The following is an 18,410-nucleotide window of genomic DNA, read 5'->3' on the forward strand; positions in this document are numbered from 1 at the left end:
GAGAGCAGCGGAGGCCCATGGCATCTGAAGGGCCAACTTCCACACTAAACATCCAGCCCAACGTCTGGCACTCGAAAAACCCAACCAGCACAAGGTAAGGCCCATGGGGAGGCGGAAGCCAAGGTGCGAGAACCCCACGGCGCGCCCCCCAGGGCAGGGCAGGGCAGGGCTGAGAGGGCAGCGAGGGAGACCCCCAGGGCAGGGCAGGGCTGAGAGGGCAGCGAGGGAGAAAGACGTCCTCGCGGCCAGTGTCCTTGCCCCTGCTTCACAGCCCTGTCTTGGCCTAAAGAAACTCGGAAGGCCGCCCAGCCTTAAATGCACTGCCATGGCCTAGTGCTTTTGAAAAGGGCGTTTCAAGTTACTTTGTTTTCCTGAAAGCCCCTGCAACTGGCTGTGGCGGCTGGCGCTACCTGTACCTGCTGGGGAGCACGCGGGTCAGGAATCTGGAAAGCCCAATGACGCGGTTATCCGAGTCCTTCCGGTCTTCACCGCGCGCGCCCTGAAGGCAGGGAAAGGTCTGGGTGTCCATCGGCGGCCGCGCCAGGGAGGAACTTGGCACAGTTCTCCAGGTGGCAGGGAGAGCGGGCAAAGCAAAGAAAGCCTGAGTATAAATAGCGCCCCCGTGGGAAGCAAGAGTTAAGGCTGCCACCGACCCGGCTTTTCCCATAGACCCAGGAAAGCGGGGTTCCTGGGGCTGGCGACGCCCCCGAGCGGAGCTCGAGGTGCTCCACGGAAAGTCAGGTTCTCTCCGCGTTCCTAGTTCCCTCTCCACTCCTCCTCCGGGCCCGTCACTCAGGAGCGATCTCTTCCAGCTCCAGATCCCGAGTCGAGCAGCGGGCTCCGGGTTGCGGTCGTGCAGGGGCTGGCGCGGGAGAGCCCACCGCTGGAAGCAGAAGGGCCCGGGGAATCCCGCGACGCCGCCCGAGCGCGTCTGGGCGAGGTGCCCCGGGCTTTCCCGGCCGCCGGGTGCGCGGCGCCCGCCGGGCTGCGGACCACGGGAGAAGCAGGTGGGTGTGGAGCGGGGCCTGGGCTGCCGGGAGCGGCGGGAGCGCAGGAGGAGAGGGAGGTGCCGCCGAGGTGTGGGCGGTGCCCGCCCGGGCCGCGCCCTGGGCTCCCGGGTGCTGTCCCCCGCGCAGCGCACAGCTCCCGCGCCTCCAGGCCGAGCCCGGGCATCCCCAGCGGTGCCCTGCAGCCGCGTAGCCCCGCCACCTGGGTCCCCCGCTCTTCCAGAGAGCCGCGAGCGCCCAGGAGGCGAAGGCGGCGGCCGCTCCAGCCCGCGGGTGCGCGGAGCGCGGGAGGAGGCGGAGCGCGAGGTGGGGTGGCGGCGGGCGGGTGTGCGCGCCGGGCCGGCGCCCCCGAGCGCCCCGCCTGGCCTCCCGCGCCCAGACTCTCCCCGGGCTCCGCCACAGACACACACCCACCAAGCACCCACCACTCTCCGCCCCCGCCGCCCGCCGCGGGCCCCGCGAGCGAGCGGTAACTCCCGGCTGGCACGGCGAGCGCAGCTCCGCTCGATTTTTCCCTTTCGATCCCAGCTCTCTCCTGCCGGGCGGCGGCGGCAGGGGGATGGGGACCCGGTGGGGAAGTGGGTGAAGATCGATGAAGATTATTGTTCTTTTTAAGGATTCCTTAGCTTCCTCCTGCCGCCTCTCCGTTGAGCCCTCCTAGTGGAGACCGTGAACCGGAGTCAGGGATGTAAAGAGAGGAGGGAAGACGCCAGGAGCTCCAGCCAGCCGGGGAGACCCTCCTCGCGGCGGAGGGGAGGGGGATTTCCAGCGACACCTCATTGGCGAAGGGGATCGTCGCCGGGAGAGGAGCCCCCAGCGAGCGAGCGGGGAATCCCACAGCCCTTTGTGATGCCGGTGCCTGAGCCGCCTGCAGAGCAGGTCTGTGGGACCTAGGTAAGTGGGGGGGGGGGCATTGTTGCTCCCCGAAGGGGTCTTCTTTTAATAATGAATCCTCGCGGGCAGCCTAGCCAGACTTGAGTTGCTAAAGGAATTGGAAACTGCCATATGGCGCCCAGTGCACTTACACAAAGCTGACTTAGCCCGGAGAAGCGTATTAATGTAAGGCTCTGTCCCCGAGGGGAAGGCGCTCGAGTCTTACCCCCGGAGAAGCTTCAGAGCAGCCTGCCTGGGAAGGGATAGGAAATGTTATTTCTAGGAGATGAGCTCTATTGCCTTCTGTTCATTTGTTGGTAAATGCCACACTCACACGCACACACTTGTGGGACCGGATTTAGGGAGTGTGTTGTCTCTGATTTATGAGCAGCCCTCGGCACACAGAGCCATGCGCGCATTTTATTCTTCAAGCGGTGCACTGTCTGCGTTCTGTACCATGGTAACTGGGAGCAAGAAGGAATCTCTAAGGAAAGAGCCCCATGGCTGTTTTCAACCCATTGGGCTGGGGGACTTGGGAATAGTTCCCCTGAATGGAACCAAAGACACCACCCGTTTGCATCATCATTTGTTTCCAATGCTTAATGACCGTTTTCAAAATAGTATACTGCCATCCATTTTCTCGAATTATTAGCATTTTTGTGTATTCATTCATAAAAATTGTCAGTGTGCAATATGCACAAACATGCCCTTTATGCATCCTTTATGACTGCACAAGTGTTACTGGGAAATTTAGAATGCACAGATGTGCACTGGGTTAATTTCATGCAGGTTCAACATTCCTTCTAATCAAGTTATGCAATAATGTCAGTATCTTAAAAAGCATTTCACATTTCTGTTTTTGCAGTGATTGGTTTTTGGATTTTGTTGGACATACGATTTTCAAGTTCAGCTCAAAGGAAAAGTAAGAATTTGTTGTTGTTGAGTATGTAGTAGTGTGTGGGACAGAGGTCTCTTGGTTTATTTACCAATAAACATCCATGGAGATATTACATTTCATGGGACAAGAGAAAGGTAAATTCCAGTCAAAGATCGAAAGTCCAACTTGTGGATACTGAGTAACTTAGAGGAAAGATTTTGAAAAAGAGGGTAATATTTTAGGTAAAAAATTATACTGTATAAAATAAAGTTTTACTTTATATATTTCACTCTTTAGAGGGTGTGTGTATGTGTGTGTGAGTCAACAAATATAAAGTTGTCCAAAGCTTCCTTGTAATATGTGAATAAGATCTATAGATATCTAAACTAGAGAATTCTTGGTTCTTAAGTTAACCCAAACTTAACCAGTTCAGTAATTTGGCATATTATGCATGTGTATATTCATTTAATTGCTGCTAGAGGTGGTGGTTTTTGATGTAGGGCATATATAATGTGCTTACTTGTGTGGCTCCACGGGCTTTGTGAAAATTTAAGGGTCCGATGCATCAGTAACTTTCCCCCCCACTGAATGAAAATTATCCTCTTCACCTAAAAGAATTAATATGCCTCCGCAAAGGAAACACTGTGACCCCCTCCTTCTAGCTGGCAGGTTCAGACCAATAGAATCCTGCCTCATGCCCTCTTTTTCCTTTCCTGGCTCTCCCGGACTCCTGGAGAGAGGAGTGGTTCCCTTGGCAGTTGTCTTTGCTGCTTCCACCTTTTCACCTTCCCCTTCCCCTTCCCCTGTCCCTGTTAGTGTTCCCACACCTCCCTTATACACAAACACACCCCGGCTCCAGAAAATAACTCCATTGCCTGCCACTTTGAGAATGCTAGTGTCTCTTGTTTCCTCTCCCGTTTTTCTAGATAGAATCAATCCAGGCATCAGTTGAAATGATTTCCAATTTCACATTTCTCCAAATCCCACAGTTCACCTTTTCAAGCATACATGTTTACTGACTATTCAGAAAGGATTAGTGAAAAATATTACCTTTATGTTTGGCTTTTAAAGTTTCCTTGTTGATGCCTTGCAGCAACTGTGAATGTGAGCTCAGCCTTCTAATTTCTGGTATGGTAACAAAAATGAGACTTAGAAAAAAGAAATGACAGGTTATATGTTCAGTCACATTTGTTGGCCATTTAAAAGCACATTTACCCAGGTTTGTTGCATACTCGCCTGCATATTTATGGAAAATCTTGGTTGAACGTTGAAAAAGTATTTTTCCTTGAATTTGTACCTGGCATTTTGAAATGGTATGCTAGAGACTGGTAGGCATGCATATATATTATGAAAGTAGACCAAATACTGGTAAAATGTAGAAAACCTACAAAATATATTTTATTTTGACCTAATGTATTATTTTTTTGATAAATTATAAGGAATAATTAGTTCCTTGAAGTCTGCTATCTCTTAGACACTAATTTCTAAGGAACAACCTTAAAACTGACAGGGCATCTTCTCATGTATATTGCATGGTAAATATATAAGGTTAAGACATTCTGTTTACTTCAGGATGAAATGTTATTTGAGATTTGCTTTATTTGTCAGGTGGATTTTGCATACAATCATGATGCCTCTATTATTTTCATAAGGGCTTCAGAAGAGTGGAGAGAGTATGCATGCTTTGTATGTGATTTAAAAAAAAAAATTTACAGTATTTTTTAAGATAAGAGTTTATGGCCTTGTTACTCCCAAAATGATAAAATCAACTTTATAGAGAGCAGCACAGTCTTCAATTTTTTAGTCATATACTACAAGTATCTTTGTAATCTAGATCTGTAGCCCATTATTGTTCATTGCTTATTTCCTCCTTGTGCTTCTTAAATGTGTATTTCCACCAGCTTTTTATTGCAAGCCCAGGTTGCCAGGCAGAAGGTCAAGTGTGCGAGGCCAGGGGCTCCTTAGCCTGTATAAGCCAAACCCTACTGTAGTATTTTTAAGGGAAAAGTGCCTGTCCCCTTAAAGGGGTTGGATTGTACCTCTCTATACTGCCTGATTTAATGTCATGTGTCCACTCATTCATTAATTCATTTATTACTCATTAGTATGCATAAAGAGAAGAGTGCTTGATTAGACTGTAACAAATGTGAAATAAGTAGAAGACATAGTCACTGCCCCTCAAGGATTTTTTACAGTATAGAGAATAAAACTTGAGTAACTATTTAAAGAATCATGTTCAAAATCTGGGATCTCTTGCATACAAAAGTGCATTTAACAATTTCATACTTAATAAATTAAGGCAGATTCATGAAGAGGATCATGAAAATTCATCACAGTCTATGCATTGGGGAATTATTAGAAAACAATAATGATAACTTATTAAAATAATTCATTTTAAAATTTAAATTGAATTACATTACTAAGAATGTCATATTTTAATGATTATCACAGTTATATATAAAAAATTAACATTATTATTATTATAGCAAACACTTGAGTCAGGATATGGTTAAGTGTTTTACAAATATTAAATATTTTAATTCTCACAACCACCCTATGAGGCAGCTATTACTAATACTCTTTATTATACAGGCACAAAAATTAAAATACTAACTTTTTCTTGTCTAAAGTCACATAGGAAGTAAATGGTACAGTCAAGCTTGAACTCACACCCAGGTATTCTGGCTCCACTTCACCACTACGATATTGAGAAGTATTAACAAGCATGATCCCAGGCAGAATAACAAAAGATGTGTGCAGCTTTTAGATTTAGTTGGAGCTATATCTTCCCATTAAAAGATACCATAATTATTATTACTGGAGATGCTTAGAAAAGATCAAAAGTACAGACTTTCTTTTAAATAGAAGAAAACCCCCAAATTTTCAACATGAATTAGAAATGAGAAGGTAGTTTAGTTAGAGGCTAATTTTAAAAAAATGGATGGAGTTTTATCAGAATGCTAAAATATTAGGAAATACTGCCCTGACAGTGGCCACAGAGAATAAGGATGGCTGAGATTGATGATCTGACTGATCAGTTTCTAATGATAGTTTATTTCATTTTCATTTTAAATTTTTAGAAAATTTTGTCACTTACTTTGAATAAAGCATAGTATTATAAATTTTTTAAATTTCTTAGTTTTAGAATTATATGCTCATATATAAAAAGAAAATTATTAGTTTTGCAATATAATTTTCTTTTACCCATGTTCCCATTTTTCCCTTTGTAAAATGTATCCCCAATATATTAATGGAAATTAGAATTTAGTCACTTAACATATTTACTTTCTAGTATATTGTCTAAAATTCATTTATTTTATTAAATGACAAATAACTATAATAAAATCATGTAAGCATAAATCAAATTATAAATTATTGAGATTTTCATCAAGAAAAGTTTAATATTTGAAGCCAAGTTCTCTGTAAATAGCCACTGCTTCTTTTTATGTGAAAAATACCATTAGGTTAAATTTAGAAGATCAAATGACCAAATGTTACCTGCAGGATGCCAGTGGCTATTTACAGAGTACCAAATCAAATATTTAGGTACATTCTCATGACAGATGACATTCTGATTTTCCTCACAGCTACTCCTAAGTCACATAGGCTCAGCCGCATTATATAGACAACTCACAGCCTGCAGTTGGCTTGCAGCAGAAAAGTTGACTTTAAAAGTTTGTTTTCTTGGAACTTGTAATACATTTATAGAAACAGTAGTTTAAGTGATGGTTAGGTCACCAGACCAATCCACAAATGCCCTTTTAATCAATAATATGCCTGAAGTACTGTACTATTAGTACTGAAAACACAACCATTATGTATAGCAATATTCCCAGGGAATAATTGGATTTAAATAATACTTATTACCTGCTTCTTCTGTGCAGGGTACAAAGGGGCCTGGACCCACAGGGAGGAGAGGAAATTGAGAGAGTTTGGACATAACTGACTCTGACATCAGGCAGAACGAAGACAGCTTTATAAGATTGGTATAGGGAAAATGTTGAATAATTGATTCAGAGTTCTAGCGCAAGAGCCAGGGACTGCATATCTCTTCAAGACTCTCATTTGTTATTTCATTTCAAGGCACCCACTGAGCTCCTTCTCTGTGCCAAGCCCTAAGCTAGGTGTCGGGGACAAAGATCTGAGTAAGACATCAGGCACTCACAGCCTACACGCGTATACAAATAAATCATGACAAAATGTTGAAAATACTATCGGAGGAGCACAAAGGCAATTTAACTGAGTAGTTGCCTAACAGCAGCATCCCACGAGGAAAAAATAGGATTTCTCTGAGTTCCTAGGTGTAATCGGTCATGATTCTCTACTCAGGTGGACCCAATGCCTCCTTTTTGTAAGCAGTGTTTTGTAATGTCCCTTTTACTTTCCTGAAATGATCTTTGTAGATAATGTAACCTATCTACATATGTACAGTTTTAAAAAAATCAATGTAAATTCTCTATCTGTAGTAAAAGGAAGAAAGGAAAACAGCTTATAAAGTTGTAGGTATATCAATCTGTGTACATTTGGGTATAACTGCACTAAAAGATGCAACAAAGTAGTCAGATGCTTGCTACTTCAAATGCGTAAATTTGGATTTAAGAGAAAATATTTAACTGAATATTGGTGACACTTTTGTATATTTGGCATTTTGTTACAAGAACAAAGTAAATACATTCACTGAGTGTGACAGCCACGTGTAAACAGGTGTGAGTGTGTTGTGTTAGGGAATCGGTTATCGAGAGCAGTGTCATAGTTGGTGACGTGCCTTTCCAAAATGGGGATCAAATGTTGGTGAAGCTCCAAGTATGGTAGTTATATTCCTAGAAAGTTCTTATGTAAAAGTATTTTATGATCAACAGGTTAGGAGCTAGTCACACACAGTAATAAGTTTTTCATTTACATATGTGTCCGATGAGAAGCGAAAAAATTATGGAGGACACAGAATTTCTGCCCACACCGTAGAGTTTCCTGCATTCCTGGGCCTTGCCTTCCAGATACTTAGCAAGTTTAGAAAACTCACTCAAATGGACTGTGTTAATCCCATTCAGCAACATTGATTATGGCTATATTGTTCCATTGAAGGAAGCCAGTCCAATTCCAATGCATAATTGGGCTGTTCTGAAAAAGCAGAACTCTGAAGTTTTTAGTAAAGACATAAATTTTAAGGCTGACTAAATAATAAAATAAACAGCAACAAAATTAAACCACATAGATTACTACACATTAGAAAGATTCTAATAGTAGGCCCAATATGTGAGGCTGGCTGATCTGATCATAACTGTCAGAGTTTCATTTTCTGCGTGGGAGTGACAGATGAGACTTCACAGATGAAGCAACACCTAAGCTAATTTTTAAGAGAGGGCTGTACATTCTCCAGGCTGAACAGGAGGCAGATGGATAATAGCCTAGGCAGAGGGAACAGCATTTGCAAAGCAATGTCATAAAAGGGTTTGGCTGGTACTTAGGGAAGTGAAGGGAGATCAGACTGGAGAAGAAGGTTGGGGATCAGATGTGAAAGGTGAGGTATGTGATGCTGAGTCGTTTAGATTTTATCCTGTCGGACAGGCAGTGGGGGGGTCAACTGCCATTTTGCATTGAGTGACATGATCCACTTTTATTGGTGGGAAGTCTCTGAGTTAGCATGAGAAAGACAGACTATAAGAAGAGAAAAGATTAATGCCCAGGACACTAGTTGAGAGACTGTTGAGGATCACAGGTGGGATAAGGTCTAGGACTGACCTTCAACAGGGAAAGTAACCCATGTATCTCCAACTCTTCCAGCCCCCAACACGAGTCATAATTACAGGCTCTAAGCCTCCCTCTTTTTTCTTCAAAGGTCATTGGATTAGTTGAGGTAACTTGAGCCTCTCTAAATACCTCCATATTTCAGAGGTTAATAGAGTAGAAGTTTCGTTTTTGCTCAGATGAGAGTCCAATGTATGTGTTCTGTGCAGTAATTCAGGGACCCAGATTCTTTCTGTCTATACAGAAGGATGTGGAGTTCTCTCCATCTGACTGGCAACCATGGAAGAAATGAGCATAGAGAAGGCACATCCAGCAAGTGGCACGTCTTGCTTTCTGTTGGTGAGATAATCACATTGCTCCGTCTACATACAAAGAGGGGCCTGTGTGACCCCTGGCTGGGCAGCCACTTCCCAACAACATTTCTGTATCACAGAAGGAGAAGAACAAATTTTGCTAAATAGCTATTTCTATCATATTCTTTCTCTCTCTGGCCCCATATAGGAAAACCTCAGTGCCAGGAGATTATCTGAATTCCTCTTGGTCACGGCATCCATCTCAAAGTACAGGTTCTATGGGTGATGCTGATTCCTACCCCCAACCCCCATTAAATCTGGATAAGGCCCCTTGTTGTCCAGAAACCTTTATACTAAAAGGAAGGTTATTGCCCTCCCATCATAAAACAATGACTAGATATAGAATAATTGCATTCAAAATTCCCATTTGGAAAAATGGAAGAATGGAGTCAGAGCAGTCATTGACCCATAACATGGAAGAAATCCTACTAGATGTTGCTAAAGACCTCTTGCCCTAACAGTGGGGGAAATGTTTTATTAGACCCTAGCTTGCTTTCTTGGAAGGACCCCTTTGTTTGTTGTTCTTGGTAGCCCTGGCCACCCTCTTGGAGCTTCTTTCTTGTCCTTTACTCTCCATGGCCACACCCCAAGTGGGTCTTTCTTGGGAGTTATATAGCTTTCCCAGCCCACTTCTTGCTGGTCTAAGTATGGATGTCTAGAGGTTGTTTTATAGTCACTGTTCTTTTTCTTTTTCCTTAAGCCAGGCTCCCAATTTCTTTGACAATACAATTCCCTCAAAATCTTTGTAGGTTTATCTATTTGTTGGCAGTTACACTACTCCCTACTATTCATAATTCTTGAACCCACTTCATTTCTTTGCTCATGTCTCAACCACCCATGTCTCAAGTTGTTATTTTGCGGTCATCTGAAACAACAGGCTTGCATTGTAGGGTAACTTTATTAATCAGATCTTTGCTGCAAGGTGGAGTCACTTTATCCTACTGGGAAACCTTAATGGACATCTGTTGTTTGGAGCCTTTTGCAGTGTTATTCCTTGCCATTAGAGAACCTGAATCAGTGGACTGTTCAGCTGTATAGTTTTACTTTTCTAGAGTTTGGCTACTCACCCTTATTTCTGCTCTCAGAGTAGCACATTTGTCCTGAGCTCATCCACTATCTTGTAATAACTTTATATAGGCGGCGAGGAGCCACCATCACACACTAGCATTCTGGCTCTTGCCAGCCATTTCTTCTAGAGCTATGCAGCTCTGCCCTCTAAGTTAGTGCAGTTTTCCGAGGGCACAACGGGGCTCCAGGCCTCTGGTCTTCTACATCTGTTTCCTTGCCAATGGCCAACACCACCTATTTAGATTTTTTGTAAAGTCAGCACCCACTTCAACGTATCACTTGCAGAATAAGTAAGGGTGATGATAGCTGCTGAAATGAAAGGAAGTGTTAGTAGCTTGACATAACAGAAGTTTATTTCTTACTCACATAATAGTCAGAGAGAGAGAGATGTTGGGAGAAAGGGAATGAAAAGACACATCTACTTCTTAAATATCTTGCCTCAGGAGTAATGACAGCAACACTTCTTATATTCCACTGATGAAAACTAGTCAATGCCCACCGTGATGCAGGAGGGGTGGGAAATGTCATCCTCAGCTTAACAGAAGCTTCTCAGTGACAGCTTTCTCTTATGAAGGTGAAGTATGCATTTAGATAGACAGTTAGCCATCCCCGTCAGTCATCTTCCTCTGGAATAAACTAGGGGGAAAAGGGTTGAATTCCACTCACTGGCTAGTTAATCCATGCTATGATGGCATCTCTGCCACCTCACTCCTGGCTTCTCTTTGGCTCTCCAACCACACTTCTGGGACTACCATACATATCCTTCATTCTCTGAACATCACTAGTAGCTCTCGTATGTAACAGACTTGGGCCAAGGGCTTTGGGATAAAGGATGGTAGTTATACCATAGACCAGAAAATAATTCCAATTGAGTGTTAGATGTCACTGATCCTAGAAATGTATTTGCCATTTCTCACTATAAGGGTTTGCTCACTGGCCCGGATCACCTTGGGGACCTAGCCATGCACTAGGTTTCTCTCTTCCTCTAGACCCTTCCTTACATCCCTTCAACTAGGATTTTCCCTGTAACCTGTTCAAGGTGCCAGTGGACTCGGTGTGCAAGCCTACAAGGGGACTTGCCCATAATAGCCAAACAGTCCATTATGGTTTTTTCTGAAACAAAGCAGCAGTTCTTTCTCTAAGAGGACTTACGCTTTCTCATACAGAGTCCAACTGGCTAGAAATTATAGCCAGGTTTTTTTCTTAAAAGATATGCAGATATTTATTAAACATTTTCTATATGTAAAGCTCTCTTCTTGGTCACCAGGTTAAACAAAATTGGTCTTAACCCTCACAGGTCTTAGAATATCTCTGAAAGCAAACGTAGAACCTCGGTAGCCAAGTGCAGTGAGGCGGCCCTAGGAGCAGTTGATCAGTGATTCTTTACGAACTATTTGGAAAGGAAAGATGATGGACGAAGTCAAGGCTGCTGGAAATGAAAGGGTGAGAAGCAGCATGTGGGTTGTGGTGTGTGAATAGGGGAAGTCAGGGCGTGATACCACCATTATTACCCAGAGGTACTTTTATGAATCTCTGCTTTTGCTCACCTGGTTTAATTTTTGCAAGTATTGGGACTTGAGCTATTTAGATTATTTTTCCACTTTCCCCTTTTATTTTTTGACGGTGGGCACTCAGCTGTGTCAGGATAAACTGGTCCTAGATGGAGAGGTAGGCAAATGGAGAGGTTGCCAGGTAGGCAAACGTGGCATCTCCGGAGAATGGAGACTGGGCAGATGGTAGTTGAAGGAGGCAGGAAGTTAGATTTGAGGAGTCTTGGGGGGAGTCCTGGTCAAATAAGGGCAAGGGAGTCTGGGAGCAGGCAGTATTTGGAGATTTAGAAAGGCAGGGGAAGGTGGGACAGGCAGAATTAGGGTGTTCCAGCTTTGTAGACTCCAATGCTGTGGTTTGTTAGAGTTTAGGAAGAGCTCTTCTTCAGTAACTAGCAGGAGTGCAGACCAGTTTAGACACAGGTGTCTGTTCTAAGGAAACTGTGATGGTCGTGTTATCAACGCCGGGATCCAGACGTGGTGGCCAGGCCTCTTTCCTGTGCAAGTACCAACTACCAACACCACTTTCTGGACTTCCACAAAAGCTTACTAACGGGACTCTCAGCTATTTTTCTTATACTCTCAATCCATTTGCTCTTTGATTTTTTTACAAAAGGCAAATCTGATCCTGCCCCTCATCTACTTGGAAATAATTGCCCACTTTCTTGGGATAAAGGCCTGAATCTTTACTTTGAGGATTACCGTATTCCTTTTTCATTTTCCAAAGCATCACTCGTGTTAGGGTGTTGTTCCTTATAGGCTCTGGGAGGCCTGGCTCTGCCCCCAGGCCCGTCTCAGGCACACTCGCAGCTCATTTTCTGTTGCAATTGCTGGCTTTCTTTTATTTACCTAAGGTTGACTTGCCGGAAGGCCTGTGCACCCACATAGTTGATGACACACCGTCTCTTCCCACTTTCACCCACTTAACTCTTAATCGTGTCTCTGATCTCGGGTCAACTGCCACTTACTCAAAGAAGTCTTCTCGGGCACCTAGGGTAGGGTAGGTCACTCCATTATCCTCTTCCCAACACCCCGCATGCTCCCCAATACAGTAGCCACTAGCCACATAAATTGTTGGACTTGGGAGACTGAGGAATTAAAATTAAAATTTTATTTAAATTTAAAAAGCATCTGTGGCTAGTGGTTGCAATACAAGACAGTGCAGGCCTGGACTATTGTTAGCATGAATTACTTTAGAAAGCCCTCCATTTCAAAAGCAGTATGGTATAAATTCTAGAAATATCCACTTACAACCAATTAACCATATAGAAACATGTAACCATCTCTGGAGTCCAAGGCCTATTTTGACTCTGATGAGTGTCTATCTCCCAGGAACATCCTATTGAAGAGATCTGAATGTACTGTCTTGCTTCTATCCATAGGAATTATTCTTTATTGAAGTAATTTCTTTATGAGAACTGTACAAAATGTAAAACATTATACAAGTGTAGATCATTATCTTTGCAAGTATCTGTGTAATGTGACCTTAAATGCTTTCTCACGCCCACTTTTCCCAAACAGGATTTTTTTCTTTTTTTGTTCCCTCTCCTCTTCTCTCGTTCTTCCTGTTTTCTTGTTCCCTTTCTAACCTCTAAAATGACACAAACCCAACACTGTGTCCTTTAACAAGTCCCTATTCTTATGCATATTGATTTCTTTTGTGCTTATTTACAAAAGCTGTTTTATCAGTTCAGATCCTAACAAAAACGAAAAAATCTCTGAAATGATGATAGCTCTTGACATGCCAACCAATACATTTTTAGAGATTTATCAGATATAATAATTTCAATATTTATGTAAAGAAAATGTAAAGTGAAGTATTATACTGTTTTTTTAAAGTTATCACCAAGGTAACATTATAGTTGCTTTTAAGCCTTTGAAAGTTCCCCTGTGTCTTGAATTTCTTGTCCTGATTTTCACAAATGAAAGGCTTTCCATCCAGTGAGATAATACCAGAGGAGAAAGTGGGGTTTAGAAGGCAAAATTCTGAAATATACCAGTAAAGTAACATTTGAAAAAAGCTGGTTCATCTTTAGTCTTTCTCCCTAGTCTGCACAGCTTAGAACAAATGTGTCTTGGGCTTTCATGCTAAATGTCTCCAGTTCATAAAATCACAATTATTAATCAGACGATCATTAAATTTTAATTTACTTTTGAGATAAATGTCATTTTAAATTTGGAATCCTAGTTTTTTCTAAATCTAGGGAGAGTATTTTCATTAGGCTTTGTAGAAAGAGTGCACATAGAAAGCTTAGGAACTATTAAAAAGCTACTTCTTAAATTTGGCATCTGGTTTCATTCAGGCCCCTGAAAATACTTGCTTTCCAGCATAATAAACATGGTTTGTAATCTATATATATAGCTAAAGTAGAGCATTATAGTAAGGGTGTTTTGCCAATTTTTTAAATCTAGGGAGCTATTTTTTTTTTAAGATTTTAATTTATTTAAATTTAAGTGGTTTATGTAGCTAGTGGGTGCCACATTGGACAGCTCTAAACTCTTAGACATTATTTATGCAACTAATACATTAAAACATAAATTTATCAGGTTAAAATTTTAGAGACAAATACATTGATTACAAAAATACATAAACCAGGTTCTTCTAAATATTTATAAAAATGAAATGCTTACATATCTTATTTGAAAATGAGCTTTGAATATCTTAAAATCAGGAAAAAGACACAAGAATCACCACAGTTATTATGACTTCTTTTTATACTTCTTATTAAATGAATTACAGCGGTACTTATTATGTGAATTTGTTTACTGCTTTATTAACTTAGAACATATTATTATATATTCCTTCCTAGGTTAGAATCCCGTCTTGAATTTCCCCAGGTTATAGGTTCTGAATGATCAAACAACTGCTTTTTTATTGAGATATTTAATTATTAGCTATTAGAGTCCAGTTGCAATTTTCCACCTTAAGATGATGTGCTCTGGCCTGAGTCCATTTTATTAGAAATAAACCTGCTATGTCAGTGGGGCTTTCTAAGCTCACTAAATACCTTTTTACATTGGCTTTAGTTGTCTGGAACTTGTTTTCCTCCAAGTGGTATGTTCTTTAATTCACTTTTGTAAAGACAATGTAAATGAAATTAGTGTATTTTGATGTCCTTTGCAAGCATTACTGGAAAATTATGCTTAATATCTGTGAGCAGCTTATTTTTATGTGTAAGGCCATCAAGGTTTCCTCTCCCAGGAAACAAGGGATAGTCTGCATAAACTCATCTCCTTTTCGGTATTTTTGGCTGATCCCTCACCTTGGAACACAGTTACTCTGTACATGGCCAGTGATGCTGATTAACTGCTCATCTTTCCACCCGTCATTGGACATGACCATGAGCAATGAATCTTTCCTGTTTGGGACTAGTTGCTGCCATTCCTGGGACCGAGACTTACTCCATTTCCTTGTATTCTCGATTTACACAGGTTAGGAACAGTACATTTGCATATGTTATATATTTAATGGAAAAGAATACTCACATACATTAACATTTTTCTCCATGTGAAATTAATATGAAGCAATTCTATTCTTTTAAGATCACTTTGCTTCTGTAGTTTTATGTAAATTTTCTTTTTTTTAATGGCATATGGATATTTAATTGCTCTATTTGTACTAATTGACTAGCTCTTCTTTGCTATTGGGTACTCAAGTAGTTGCAAGTTGGCAATGAGAGTAAGCTGTCTCTTTAGTCCCTCAATGTCATACATACATTTTGAAAGGGTCTACTTTTTAACCACAACAAGATGTTGCTGTGTCCGTGATAATTTACTTGAGGTTAGTTATCTTGTTCTTTTTGATGCAAGGGGGTGTGTGTGAATGTTCACAATGAGCAAACACTTTGAGTTGGGTTAATTTTAACAACAGAAATGCATATATATTTATATTTAAGGCCTTGGGTTCACATTGATTTTTTCCCCCATTTTAACAATTGTTATTAAATTCTTTAAACTTCATGTCTAATGCAAGCTTTTTCTTTGCAATATGCCATTTAGAATTTTTAACGTCCCTTCCATACTGAAAATGCACTCCCTTTTTATTGGAAAAATTTTGTCTCAAAATTTTTGGTGGGAGAAAGGGATCTAACTTGAGGAATCATAGAATGTTTGAACTGGTAGGGATTTTAGAGATCATTAGTGTGTTCCTTTCATTTTACAAATTAAAAAAATCAAATGTTCAAACAGTGTACAACTTGCCCTTAGTTGTATGTATGTGTATATGTGCACGTGTATACACACACACACACACACACACACACATACACGCACCCTTCTTAAACTGTTAAAAATTATTAGTCATATCCCCCTGGAGTTGGGCTTTGGCGAGTTCCCTCTAAAGTATTTTAGGGTTCTCAGACACAGTTGGAGATGGATCAAGAAACCTTGAGGTCTGGTTTAGGACTGATTCTTTCTCCCATCCCCTCCAAGAGACTGTTCTGAGGCCATACCTGAGGGCAGGAGTTTCAGGCCTCTCTCTGACCGGCCTCAATCAGTTTAGAAACCCGAGGGATTATCAGACGGCTCCATATTAGAATGGGGGGAAATGTGGTATCACAGAGACAGACTTGTCTCGGGTTACTCAGCTCATACAGTCTGTGGGTCTACCGTGATTGCTTTGTAATTTAAGAGGTTATCAAGATAAATGGTATGCCTGTGACTGAATTCCAGCATGAAAAATTAGGTACATCAGTAGATAATCTGGGAATCTTGGAAATCAGGGAAATCATCTACTTCAGTTTTCTTATTTACAGGGTTTTTTGTTTGTTTTTTTGTTTTGCTTTTTAATCCTCACTCGAGGATATTTTTTCCATTGCTTTTCAGAGAGAGTGAAAGGGGGAGAGAGAGAGGGAGAGGAACATCGATATGAGAGAGACACATCGATTGGTTGCCTCCTGTACACGACGCTCTGACCAGGGCCAGGAATGCTGAGCCAGCAACCGTGGTCCATGCCCTTGGCTAGAATCAAACTCAGGACCCTTCAGTCCTTGGGCTGAGGCTCTAACCACTGAGCCAAACCAGCTAGGGTAACATCTGGTTTAAGTTTTCTAGAATATCAAATTGTGGCTTCAGAATACATAGTAAGCAATTTGTTCTGCTAAAACTTTTAAGAATTAGAAGAAAAATAAGCAACAATGTACCTTAATTAGATATAAAACAGTTTTCTGATTAAAGCGTTTTTGGGTTACTAAAGTTAAAACTTTCTACATAATATTTGAAGCCATTTTAATTTCAAATATAAGTCACATAAACATAACCACTGTGCTATATTCATTAAAAACGCATTTTGTAACTTTGCTACACAGTGAAAGCTGAGGATGGACTTTGTCATTACCATCTTACATCTAATAAGACAAATTTAACATAATCTAAAATTGTAAGGCTGCTATCCCTCATCTAGGGAGCCATTTTTTTTGCAGGCATTTTATAACATTTAGAACCTAGTGCTTGATATATAGTAGGTGGTCAATAAATATTTTTGAATGAATTAATGAAACAGTTCATTAAATTCATTAATTCATTAAAGACCTCAAAGGGCTTTTAACGTTCGAAATGGTGGCCAAGGCAATGGACATAATAGTCTACAAAGCCTCCTAATTGAGACACCTGCATCATTTGCTGGTGTTTTATAGCTCTGTCTTCCTTCACATCAACATGTTTACATCAGGTAGAATACTTTATGTAGATGCACAAATCCAAAAATTTCTATAATAATCCTTGTAGTATTTTTCTCTAGGTTCCTTGAGAGCAAGAGCTACTTTGCCTGATCTTGTGTCCTCCACGCTCAGTGTGTAATGATAGCCAAGTAACACATTGTTTCAGAAGGACAGGAATAATGGCTCTCACTCAGTATGTGTTATTTATAGTTCATGATCTCTTTCCATTCTGGCCCTTACTGGAATAGTAGAAACTACAGATTATGGTGCAGTCAGGAATCATTAATAATTAGGTTCAACTCATCAGTATTTATAGGTTTAACAGGGTGTGAGATGCAGGTGTCCCCCGCCATCTGAAAGTAGGGCATTCCTGTGAAACCTTTCGAAATCAGAAATGGCGTAAACTGAAGGAGCAGTCACCTTAGGGTACATCTTTCTAACAGCTGCACAAAATAAACTGAGATGAAACACGGCTGCTCATAGACACAGTTCAGAGCTCTGGCGGCTTGCAAACCGGACTTGGAAAGCGGGGGGCACCTGCAGTTCAACAGCCCTTGCTTCACATTTTCCCCCCTTCCATCATTCTAATTTTGTATTTATTTTTGGCGCCCTGAGGTGGCAAGGGCTAGTGGAAAGAGCATGGTTTCAGGAACAAGAGATGTGGTTTCTAGCCCCAATGCTGAATGGACCCTGGGAAGATCATTTGAATCTACCAGTGTTGTCCTTCCAAATACTGTGAATGTTATATGTTCAACATTTCAAAAGTACAATTTAAGTGTCTATCTTGACTATAATTCTCCAGTACTGAGACTAATAATGTTACTTTTGCAAGTGAAATGCTAAAATTTGTTAGTTTTAAAAAGCTTAGAATTGCCAAAACAGTCACCAACCCTACCATCTTTACCATAAAAAATTATAACCTTTAATATACTTTATATGTGCCACTCAGGCCAAGGAATAGACGTAAGGGCACAAGAATTATTGAGGTCCATTCCTTCCTTCTATAACATGTCAGAAAGATTGCTTAATATTGGCCCCATATTTCTATTTATCATTCTGAGATATCTAGAACCCTGCCATTCAAGGAAAATCCCCAGCATCTTAGGAGGTTAAGAGCAGGCTCTTTGAACTAAGATAATGCTGAATTGGATCCTGGAACCAGCACTTACTAGTTGTGCCATTTTGAGCAAGGAACTCACCTTTCTGAACCTCAATTTCTTTAACTATAAATCAAAGATAAAATACTGACCCCCATGGTGGTTGAGAATGAATGAGGATTCTCA

The 18,410-nt window shown here is 41.4% G+C and overlaps 1 protein-coding gene across 3 annotated transcripts in view; it reads left to right on the forward strand.

Annotated features, from left to right (window-relative positions):
- The first annotated feature begins 603 nt into the window (after positions 1-603).
- The window catches only part of KCNB2 (potassium voltage-gated channel subfamily B member 2), a 310,129-nt gene continuing 292,322 nt past the window's right edge, over positions 604-18,410 (forward strand). Inside the window, exons 1-2 of one of the 3 annotated variants that reach the window (XM_081117207.1) lie at positions 604-1,007; positions 1,624-1,901. The gene's annotated coding sequence lies outside the window, so the exon portion shown is untranslated. Of the gene's footprint in view, positions 1,008-1,303; positions 1,902-18,410 lie in introns of those variants that run through there. The other 2 variants (XM_081117206.1, XM_081117208.1) reach the window with 2 other exon arrangements.

The sequence above is a fragment of the Miniopterus schreibersii genome (genome assembly GCF_964146895.1).
Source record: "Miniopterus schreibersii genome assembly, chromosome: 17".
Lineage (NCBI taxonomy): Eukaryota > Metazoa > Chordata > Mammalia > Chiroptera > Miniopteridae > Miniopterus > Miniopterus schreibersii.